Source organism: Azolla caroliniana, unplaced genomic scaffold, assembly GCF_043228905.1.
Source record: "Azolla caroliniana isolate FFs.n. ecotype wild unplaced genomic scaffold, voAzoCaro1.0.p SCAF_6, whole genome shotgun sequence".
NCBI classification, from domain to species: Eukaryota; Viridiplantae; Streptophyta; class Polypodiopsida; order Salviniales; family Salviniaceae; genus Azolla; species Azolla caroliniana.
In genome coordinates, this window is record NW_028230441.1 from 13,925,950 (window position 1) to 13,938,411 (window position 12,462).

Below are 12,462 nucleotides of genomic sequence, written 5' to 3' on the forward strand. Positions count from 1 at the left end.
ACCGGGATCGGTACGGATCGACCCGGAAGAAAAAGACGACGGGGAACCCGTAGCAGAGACGAAGGAAGACACAGCAACCCGTAAGGAAAACGGTAAGGGTCCGAAGGGACCTACGGATGTGTAAGGTCACACACCGTCATTAAAAATAAAAATAATAATAAAAATAAAAATAAAAAAAATCATTAAAAATCGAGGTATGAACGGGTGTGAAAGCAAGGAGCGAAAAGGTACGTAGTGGGCATTTAAGAGACGCCACGCTACTTAATACTAAATTGGTACACGACGTGTGCATGCTCGAAAAAGGCGCCAAAACGCACAAAGAAGAAGCAGAACGCATGGAGACCTTTTCATTTCGCGAGCCAAGAAGCACAGAAGCACCAAGACAGTGGAAGCTGAGCAAACGCGAACCTGCACGCAGAGAACCCCCACGTTCAGAACGCTCTCTCTCTCGTCCTCACTCTCATCACCACTCTACCTCGCCATCTTTCCTCAACCTCGAAGCAGACATGGAACCACAAACGTTGTCGGAAGCGGCCAGGAAATGGTTCAGGCAACACGGACTGGAGGGGTTCTTGGCCATCATGGAAGCACCACCGCACAGAGAAGCCGACCAGGTCATCAAGGAGCTCGACAAGGAAGTCATCACCGAGGAAGCGATCCGTGCGCTAACAGGCCTTCCGGAGGGAGGAATTTTTCAGATTGATAATCCAACCTCGGAGCAACTCACCCGATATTTCGGTGAGTACTCTGTTGCCGGCAAAGGCTATCGAACGCAGGGCGGCGAAGATCCGCTGTTCAGGGAGATAGCTCGAGTGCTCCATGAGTACGGCCACGTGTACCCCCGACCCCCTGTCATGCCAAAAAATCGGGCAGGGATGATCATAGCCACCTATGAAGGAACCAAGGTGGATTGGCCGGTGTTGATTGCAGACGGTTTGTGCGTGGCAATCGACATGGTACGAGGAAAGGACGGCAAGGAGGGCCGGAAGCTGTGGCATGCCGTCGCTCAGTGGATAACATTGCTCGTGCCGCCGGTCGAGACCGTTCAGCCAAAGAAGCGGCCAAGAGTATCGGAAGGAAGCACCTCGAAGCCGGCGTCCAAACGACAGCAGCTGCTGGCATCGAAGGCGACGAAAGGGAAGAAACGGGTCCCAGATCCGGAGGAGGTGTCACCGGTCCGACCCGTCAAGATAACCATACGGAGACCGGGACAGAAGGAACCGGAACCCTTGACGGCACAGAAACATGCCGTGACACAGGAAGAGGAAACGGAGGAGCCAGAAGAGCACCTCCAACGACGGTCAAGAAGTAGGACCGCCGAGACAGGAGGGGAGCGGTCGTACCCGCGAGAGGCAGAAACGCCCCCAACTCAACCTGAGCAAACCACAAGGGAGGAACCGGAACCGGTGCGTAGGGAACCGGTCTTGTCGACTTCTGTAGAAGAAGTCAGTCCAACGCCTCCGGAGACGGCGAGAACCGGAACTCAACAGCCGGCGAGCCCAGCCAGCACACACGGCGGCCAAGGAGTAGAACCAGAACGGCATATGCAGGCACTTAGGCCAGACAACTCCACAGGGAATGAGCCGACCCGACTAGTACAGCAACAAGGCACCAGTAGCATGTGGCTACGGTGGGTAGGCGAGCAAATCGCCGGAGCGGTCGAGTATATAGAGGCGGAAGAGAGAGCGCACCAGGAACGGTTGCTCGTCACAACCGTAGATCTAGAGACGGCCCGGTCCAGAATCCGGAGCCTTGAACAAGACTTGGACAGGGTCACAAGGGAAATGGCTCAGTTCGCTTTGACAACACAAGTCCAAGCACCGGTGACTCCGGGCAATGTACAGAATAAAGTGTCAAATCAACCTGTACATAGCAATCAGACCCCGGCAACGGAAACCGTTCCGGAAAGAAATGCGGCACAAGCCCAAGAGCTTGCGGACTTAAAGGATGAGCTAGCTGCCCAAGAAGCGCTGAGGAGCCGTGAAAGAGAGTTGAAGACGGCAGCGGAGGCAGAACTCAAAAAGACTGCTGAGAATCTACGCCGAGTCGAGGAGACCTTACGGAAAGGCCACCAAGCGTACGACTGGCTCAAGGAGGAAAAGGAGAAAATGCTGCAAGAGAAGGACAGGCTCCGGAGGAACGCCGAAACAGAAGTAGAGCGCCTGAAAGAGGAACTCCGGTAGGTAAAGGACCGGGAAGACCGGAACCATCGCCAGATCAACGGCAAGCTCAAACAAAAAACAGAGGAATTTGAGAACTTGCACCGGGAATATAAACGGTTGCAAACGGAGCACAAGGAACGGACGGATGAGCTCCGGCAAGCAGTTGATCGGACCGCAACCGCATTCGCCAAGGAACAAGCGGAAAACAGAAGACGGTTGGAAGAGGCGGAGAAGGTTCGGACAGAGCTCCTCAGGCAACAGCAGGCGGAAAAAGAAAGAGCGGCGGAGGTACTGCAGAGGCTGCAAACGACATATCAAGGGCAGCTGACGCGCTACAGAGAGCAGGCGGAGGATACGGCAAATCTCATCAAGCAGTTGAAGGAGGAGCGACAAGTGGTGGAAAGCAGAGCGCAAATGGGAGCAAGTCGCATCCAGGATATAATGCGGGCCTGGTTGAACCAGACCAAGAGCTTGATTGACAACGGTTCCGTCAAATGGTGGACCAAGTGGGCCACGAACGCGGCGGAACTCCAATTGCTCCGGGCCGACATAGAGAACCGGCGGAAGGAGGGGGATGATTGCTATATGCTGACTTCCGAAGACTTCACCGGCATAAGAGATGAGCTTGCCGAAGACTTTCAGGCCTTGGCAGATGACCAACTAGGGCAGGTCCGGCAACTTGTAGCTCAGCTGGACGACGACAGGCTGGAGGCGCAGATCCAGTTTGAAAGCTACGAGAGGTCCCGGATCCGGGGAGAGAAAGAACGAGAACCGGTTATGGTCAACCTCAGTGATGAGGAACCGTTACTGGAAGGAGACCGGACCGGAAGCAGTCAAACGGAGCAGCCGGAGTCAGCGAAACAAACGGAGCAGCAGCAGCAAGCAGAGCAGCCGGAGCAGCCTCAGTCCCAACCTCAACCACAGCAGCAGCAGCAAGCACAGCCGCAACAACCACAACCGGAAGAACAAGTGGAAATTCTTGAACAAAGTATTTTGGACAATTTGGGTGAACAATGAAGGGGCCGAGAAGGGTTCGACGTACAAGGTACTGTCCCACGGGCGTGCCATGTGTTACCGGCCGGCAAGGAGTCCAAAATACGGAGTGAAGGAATTAATTAAGTATGGTTGTAATAAGCATAGTGTGGACGGACGGACTAGAAACGGTATGCCGTTCCAGATCCGGACGGATCCCGAATAGGTGCGAGAGGCACCGTTTTGTACTACGGGCCGGAAACCTATTTAAAGGCCCGGACCCCATTGTAATCACAGCGGATAATTAATAGAGTTTATGATGTTTATACTTCTGTCTTGATTTCCGTTCTGTAATTACTGTTATATCTTACGCGTGTAATTAACCAAAGCATTCTAATCGTGTAACTTACGTAAGTTGGTGTAATCGTTGAATCTGAATCCTATGCCATAATCACCCTTTGGTGAAGTGTCTCCGTGACACCTTGTGTTAGGCCTTGTCCGGCTAAGCGAATAACAATAAGCATCACATACCTTTGTTGAGCTTGCTCTCAACACATCCTTCGGCCGCGTGACGGGCCTCCACTGCCCTTCGTGCTTGTGTGATTTGGAGATCCCGCACCATCTTGGTCAACTCGTCCAACATTGCGCCCCTGGCCGGCCCGCCAACCACGGCACCCAGAACCGTTCCTGATTCCATCCACTGCCTTGTCTCGTCCGGTTGCGGCAAAGCAACCTCTCCCTGTTTCATGTGTACCATCGGCGCGGCCACAGTCTCCCCTTCATTCGTCCAGTTTCGCCGCTTGACGAAGCAGCCTCAAACCCTCTTTACCACGGCCCAATCAGCCGTACATCCATCATCGGTTTCGAGATGAAGGCCTACCTTCTCTTGGTCCTCCTCATCGACCGACTTGATCAACAACAGAACCTTGCTTGTATCGAGCACTATCTGATCTAGCACCGAGAGACGAGTGAACCTCGTTCCGAACTCTTGGAGGAGGTCCTTCGTGTTTCTCCTCTTTCTTGGGCTTTCAACCCACTCCATGAATTCATGCTTCGACAATCGGAGGGAGTCATCAAACCCAAATCATTCCAGAAGTCATTCCTCAAACTCCGCCCAACTTCTACACACTGTCTATACCTTGAGGACCTCCACGTGGATGGTAGGCATCACCACTCGTGGGAATCCGTAGAGCCCCCGCTCTTCCGGAATATCCCTCATTATCATCTCCGCCCTATAGGCCTCCAGTTATTTCGTCATATATTTTCCATTGAACCGGCCTATCGTTCCGACTATCGCTTCAATAGCCCTAGCGAGGGTACCCGTACCCTCCCGCGCACTCACTATGCAATCGACGGATGCCGCCATCACCTTTGTCAACTCCCTTCCCCTCATCCTCAGACTCCATTACCTCCTTTCACATCGGATTCACCAAATTATGTCACGGCATTCTGCATCTGCTTGTAGGATCTTCGGCAAGACCGCGGGGACCCTGGACCATGGAGTGCAGGAAGTGAGAAGAGAGCTTGTCACGGTTTGCCGGCCAGTCTCCGAATATCTAATAATGAGTACGGCAACCCGGATGTGACTATGCATTGTCTCTCTCGGAGGATCTCAGAGTTGGTGTGATGGTATCAGGACACCGAGGGAGACCCGAACCCAAGATATACACGGATAGCGATCGAATGAATGGAAACAGAGAGAGAGAGAGAGAGAGAGAGAGAGAGAGAGGCCCAAATCAAGGAGACACACGGGTAACAATTGAATGAATAGATCAAAATAGATAGATTACAACCAGCCTGGCCTGTAATAGAGTACAACCAGCCTGTCGGCATGGCCGCCAAACAACAACCCACTCCCACACACACCCACACAAGCACACACATCGATTCCACAAGGAGCCTCTGTCAGGAGCTCACGGGCTTCCTACGCAATCAGAGGCTTCCAACACGAACCCAACACGAAGACACCCAAAGAGTGAGATCAGGACCCAAACCGACAACAATCCCCTCTCCAAAAACGCGGATCCCTCCTCAGTCCTCTCTCCCTCCTTTTATAGGCCAAGGGGACAGTGGGTCGTTACATCAAGTAGTTAAACCGGCCACTTCGGACAGATATTTTCCTCTATATTCCACAAACTCCCATATTCCACTCTATCCATGCGGAACTTTAAAGTACCTATTAAATCCTAGTCCCTAGCACTTACTAGTCCTACGTTATTTACATGTGTTTATAGATAAAGGCATATTTGAGTGCATCAATGCACACCCTCGTTCACGCACATTTGGGCCCTCATTCCTCTAGCAACTAGAATTCTCCACGACAACGTGCAGACCCACAGAATCGATTATGACAAGATCTTCACACCAATGGCGAAGATGACAACAGTCCATGTGGTGTTGGCAGTAGCAGCGGAAAGGGGGTGGCATCTCCATCAAATGGACGTAAAGAACACATTTCTTCAAGGGGATCTTGAAGAACAGGTATTTATGGTCCAACCCCAAGGTTTTCAGTCGAAGCTGAACAAGTCAGTAGTTTGTCGGTTGAGGAAGTTACTTTACGGCCTCAAGGATGGCTACATGCTTGGAACTCAAAAATCACGCAATGTCTGCATAAGTTGGGGTTTCAAGTTTCGAAGTCCGACTCTTCCTTGTTCATCCAGAAAGTTCCAAATGGTCTGGTTTGCATCTTGTTGTATGTGGACGATGACCCAGTTGTCACTAGCCCCAACTTTGCTTAAAATAGTCGGGTAAAGTCCCCATTGTCAGAAGCATTTGAAATGGAGGATTTAGGGGACCTTCATTATTTCCTCTGAATTGAAGTGATCCATGCCCCCGATGACATACTACTAAATTAATGACACTACACCTTGAATATGTTGTATAGATTCAACATGAAGAATTGCCAATCCGTCCCCACTCCTCTTGTCAATCGAAACCTCAAGCTTCGCCATGACTTGGAAGCGTCCTGGGATGCGAACCAGTTCCGACAAATTGTCAGTAGCCAAATATACTTAAGCATCACCTAACATGATCTCAGGTATTTGGTCGGCATGGTAAGTCAGTTTATGTAGAGACTAACACTCGAGTACCTTCAGTGCGCACACTGGATATTGAGATATGTGAGCGGCACGAAGGATCGTGGACTGTTGTATCTCCATGGCATATCCGAATAGTTGGTCGACTACACAGATGTCTATTGAGCGGAGACACCAAGGATCACTGGTTGACATCATGCTTTATGTTTTCCCTTGGGAGCACGGCGATAGCATCAAGCAGTAAGAAGCAACCGATTGTGGCCCTATCAGATTGGAATCAGAGTGGGGATCTACGAGTCGAAGTCCCCATTCTGATCCGATCTACTGTGACAACATTAGTAGCATGCAGCTAGCAAAGAACCCCGTATTCCATGCTCATACAAAGCACATAAAAGTGCATTACCATTTTGTGCGCAAGCAGGTCCTATATAGTGAAGTTGAACTCCAGTATGTTCAAATTGATCAAAGGGTTTCCGACATCTTCACCAGGGCACTCGGGCTACTAGACAAGTTGCAACACTTTTCAGAGATGCTTGGGCTACAACATCTTGACATGCCACACTTGAGGGGGAAAACTATTAGAAAAGATGGGATAGTTGGAGAGGAGAACAAAGGAAACGAGCCAGAGAAAAAGCCAGACAAAAACAAGAGGAGAGCCGAACATGAAGTCAAAACGTCCAAAAGAGCCGGAGGAAGCGGCAGAGGGAAGAAGGACAAAGCTGACCGGAAAAAGAAGGCTAGGACCAAGACATGGGTGGATGTGGTCAAAGGCCAGAAGGAAGGTGAATCAGAGATAGAAGATTTGGCCAAGAAGTTAGATTCGGGAGAGCCAAGTCGTATGAAGGCCAAGTTGACGTGAGGGCAGCAAGGCCGACACTGAAATGAAGGAGTAAACGGGTCAAAGGGTGCCAATACAATGACAGTGAGGGAGCTGAGAAGGGCCTAACGATCAGAAAAACCAATTGTAAGGGTCGAGGTGCGTGGATCTAGACGAGTCAAGTTGCGTTAGACGTGAGGGGTCAGGGGATGTGGAACCGGGCTGGACATGGAGCGCGAGCCAGGCAGGAGAACGTCGGGAGGAGTCAGTCACAAGGATCGGCTACATTTGACATGACGGATTTGTTGAGCGGCAAGCTCAATCGGATCCGGATCGGCTGAATAAGCCTGAGCCGGATCAACATCCGAAAGGATGAGCCAGATCGGTGAGCCGGTGAGCAAGTGGGCCGGTGAGCTGGGGAACCGGTTAGCTGGATCAAACAGTAACCGGAAGCCTAGTAGTAGCCTAGACTACTAGTTAGTTAATAGTCTTGTAGTTAGTGTCAGACGCTTAGGCAGGAGAACGTCGGGAGGAGTCAGTCACAAGGATCGGCTACATTTGACATGACGGATTTGTTGAGCGGCAAGCTCAATCGGATCCGGATCGGCTGAATAAACTTGAGCCGGATCAACATCCGAAAGGATGAGCTAGATTGGTGAGCCTGTGAGCAAGTGGGCCGGTGAGCTGGGGAACCGGTTAGCTGGATCAAACAGTAACCGGAAGCCTAGTAGTAGCCTAGACTACTAGTTAGTTAATAGTCTCTTAGTTAGTGTCAGACGCTCCAGTGAGCATTGAAGTACGTGGTACTTCTATCAGTCCTCTTAAGGACTTGTAGAAATAGTGTTGTTGAGCACGTTTTAGGTACAGACAACAATTATTGTTTTGTAATAGATTTAAATTGTTCTGCTCTTTTTCTGTCTCTCTCGTGTACTACAAAGCTTTCCATTAAACCCGTGTTTCTGTGTTCAGTTTTATACTTGCTTCCGCACATAATCTTTTGCATGGTATCAAAGCGCGAGGGTTGAGAACCTCTGCAGTCGACATAGCTTGAAAGGAAAACAAACCAAGAAGAAGAACAGGTAAAACCGATGGATAGAGGCATGGCTAGCTAGCTTCCGACGGAGAAGCTCGACAGATCCAACTACGCATCTTGGTCATACCATATGCACCAGTACCTGCTTGGGCATGGGTACTAGAGCTATGTCGACGGAGCTAACGACACAACAGCTGATGCGGCACACAAGGACTTCCCAGTGTGGGAACAAGCGGCAAGCAGAGTGATGTACTGCTTCGCGTCCAGTGTCGGAGACCAGCTGCTAAGCCATATCCGAGATGCCAAAACGTCAAAAGAAGCTTGGGGGAACCTGAAGAAGGTTTTCGCCGCAAGCACAACGGCCAGGAAGCTACAACTTAGGCAGGAGTGAGCAGCAATGTCTGACAGAAAAATCTGTCTGTGGCCGATTACACATCCCGAATCAAGGAAATTTGTGACTCACTTGCCTCCGTCAATGTGAACATCGAGGAGGATGAGATGGTGCAAGTGTGCCTTGGTGGGCTAGCGTCCAGGTTCGGAACTTTCCAAATGGCGGTCTGTACGAGGGAGAATACGCCGTCATTTTTCGACTTACAGTCGATGCTCCTTGTAGAGGAGAACCACGCCGGTGCATCAACAAGTGCACCCACCAATAGCCGGATGCTATACACGGAGGCGGATCGACTCGCAATGGTCGCGGCCGGCAAGAGCAGGACCAAAGGCACAGAGAATGTGCGGACAGCAATTCCGGACCCTCCACAAGCAGGGGGAGTCAAGGCGGCGCCGGAGGCCGGCAAGCAAAGGCTGACACGAAATTCTAGTATTGTGGTAAAAAGGGCCACAGAGAAAGTGAGTGCTGGAAGAAGCGTGCCGATTCGGACAGATCCGGATCCGGCAAGGCTGGTAGAGAGAACTGGCACTACGCAGGAGGATCGGGAGGATCCAAAACCGGAAAAGCCGGTAAAGGGCCAGCCTTGGTGATGAAACACGAGCCTAACTCGATGAAGAAGACCACTTCCAAGTCGGAGGAAGTGTGGTGTGTTGATTCTGGTGCATCAAATCACATGACAAGCCACAAAGAGTGGTTCTCTTTTGTGGAGAAACCGGAACAACCAAGAGTTGTCGAAACCGGAGACGACACTCCTCACCAAATCGTGCGTGTCGGAGAAGTCCCTTTGAGCCACGTCGGACAGAGGGGGAAGGAGAGAGGGGGAAGGAGATGAACGTATTACACGTTCCGACCATCACAAAAACCGGGTGTCGATTGGACAGATTGTCAACCAGGGGATGCAGGTGCGGTTTATACCTCGGGTGCTTCATCGAGGAAGAGGACCAAGTCATTGTGCAGGGGCGCAAAGACGGGAGGACGTTCATCCTCGAAACCAATGACGTCGGCACCGCTTTGTTCGCCAAAGGACAGAAGGTCGAATCGGACATCGACCCGTGGCACAAGCGGATCGGCCACATCAATTACCAAAGGCTTCAAGACTTGCAAACGAAAAAAGTTGTTTTCGGTTTGCCGAAGTTTAGTGGCCAAAAGGCCCAAGTATGTGAAGCCTGCCAACTCATGAAGCAACACCGGCTTTCATTCCCCACTGAACGAAACCGTAGCCGTAACAAGCTTGACCTTATTCATTCGGATGTATGGGGACTGGCACAAACGTGAGTCTTGGCGGGAGTCGATATTTCGTCTCCTTCATCGACGACTACAGCCGCCACACATGGATCTACCTCATTGAGCGGAAGAGCGAAGTCTTCGAGTGTTTCCAGAACCTGCAAAGCTTGGTTGAACAGGAAACGGAGAGGAAGATCAAGTTGATGCGGTCAGATGGCGGAAAAGAATATTTTTCCGGCCAATTCAACAGTTATCTGCAACAAAAAGGAATTCAGAGAGAGTTCCGCTGCAAATACACACCGGAGCAAAACGGTGTGGCCGAAAGGAAGAACTGGTCGATTTTCGACGCGGCAAGGGTAATGCTGGAGGAGAAGAGCATGCCCCATTTCCATTGGGCGGAGGTGGTCCGGACGGTTGTCTATATCCAAAACCAGATCGGCGACAAGGTGTCAGCACATGAGCTATATTTCGGGTGCAAGCGGAATTGGCGACACCTTCGGATATTCGGTAGCATTGCATATGTGCATGTGCCGGATGAGAAGCGGAGGAAGTTGGATGCAAAGTCGGAGAAATGCATCCTGTTGGTTACTCGCATGAACAAAAGGGGTATAAGTGTTATAACTCCCGGACGAAGCAGGTCCGAGTTAGCCGAGATGTTGAGTTTGATGAAACGATATCATGGTATGCCTTACCGGCTCCGACTTCCGACACTAGAGGATGAGGCTAGTGAGCCTGAACTAGTCCAGATAGAAGATGAAGACCTCGGCACTCTAGAAGAGAGTCTGATCTCATTTCGGTTAAGTGGACCGAATGAACGGCTGAGTTAGGATGACCAGTCAAATGAGGAACCGGCGAGTAGTGGAGACTCTATCGTGCTCTCCCTACACAAGGAACCGAGGAGACGGTTCACTCACAAAGAGAAGGGGAAGAAGAAGATGCCGTAATACGAAACCGGCAACGTTGAGTCGGATCGCAACGAATCCAACTCTGGGAAGGATGAAGGCAGATCTTCGGCAACAAAGTCCGCACTGGCCAAGAAGGGCCTCAAATCGGGTAACGATAAGTTATGCCGGTCTTCTTGTCAGAAGAACCCCGTAAAGCGGTACGGGTACAATGAATACATGGCGCATCACTATGCGTACATGACCAAGGTGGCAAAAGTGCGTGAGCCGGAGAGCTACGCAGAAGCGGCAAAGGACGCAAATTGGCGGGCCGCTATGGAGGAAGAAATGCGGGCACTTGATGCCAACGACATGGGGGACCTAGTTGACCCTCCCCGACATTGTAAACCGATCGGATGTAAGTAGGTGTACAAAGTAAAGTACAATGACAACGGATCGGTTAACCGGTACAAGTCCTGGTTAGTGGCAAAGGGATACACGCAGACCCACGGAATTGACTACGACGAGACCTTCGCTCCAGTAGCGAAGATCACGACAGTTCGTGTGGTTCTGGCGGTTGCTGCGGCAAGGGAGTGGCATCTTCACCAGATGGACGTGAAGAATGCATTTCTTCAAGGTGATCTTGAAGAAGAGGTCTTTATGACCAAACCTCCTGGTTTCCAGGCGGAGATGAACAAGTCAGTTGTATGCCGGCTGAAGAAGTCACTTTATGACCTGAAGCAAGCCCCCCGAGCTTGGAATGCCAAGATCACGCAAAGGTTGCGTAAGATGAGGTTTGTGGCCTCCAAGTCTGACTCTTCGTTGTTCATCCGGCAAGGTCCGGATGGTCCGGTATGCATCTTGTTGTATGTTGATGATCTAGTCATCACCGAACCCGGCCTCGATGAAATCAGTCGAGTCAAGTCCCAGCTGTCAGACGCATTTGCGATGAAGGACCTGGTGGACCTTCACTACTTCCTTGGGATCGAGGTGATCCGAACCCCCGACGGCATATTGCTCTCACAGAGACACTATGTGTTGAATATGTTGTACAAGTTCGGCATGATAGAATGCCGACCTATCTCTACACCCCTGAACCGGAACCAGAAGCTCCGTCCCGACTCCGGACTGGCATGCGATGAGAAACAATTCCGACAAATCGTCGGAAGCCTTATGTATTTGAAAATCACCCGACCCGACATCAGTTATCCGGTTGGCGTAATCAGCCAGTATATGAAGAAGCCGACCGTGGAGCACCTTCTGTGTGCGCATTGAATTTTGCGATATGTGAGCGGCACAAAGGAATGGGGATTGTTATACCGGCATGGTATAACCGAATAGCTAGTCGGCTACACTGATGTCGACTAGGCCGCCGATGCATCGGATCATCGATCCACCTCCGGCTACATGTTTTCCCTTCGTAGCGTAGCTGTTGCGTGGAGCAGCAAAAAGCAGCCAACAATGGCCCTTTCGAGCACTGAGGCTGAATACCGAGGCGCTACCGTTGCCACCTGTGAAGCCATTTGGCTTCAGCGACTGCTGCGAAACCTGCGGATCGAGGTGCCGACCCCGATCCTGATCTACTGCGACAACATAAGCAGCATGCAGTTCGCCAAGAACCCCGTATTCCATGCTCGCAGAAAGCACAGGGAAGTGCACTACCACTTCATGCGTGAGCGTGTCTTGAGTGGTGAAGTCGAACTTCGGTATGTTCATATGGATCGGCAGGTTGCCGACATCTTCACCAAACCGCTCGGATTGGACAAGTTGCAGCACTTCACCGAAATGCTTGGTGTTTAGCATCTCGATGTGCCACACTTGAAAGGGAGAACAGCCAAAGACACGGGAACCAGCAAAGGCAAAGAGACTGCCGATTGCGTCGGTGAGGGTAGAAAGGATAGAGGGAGAGACAAGAAGAAGAAAGGAGCCGAGACAACAAAGGAAGTT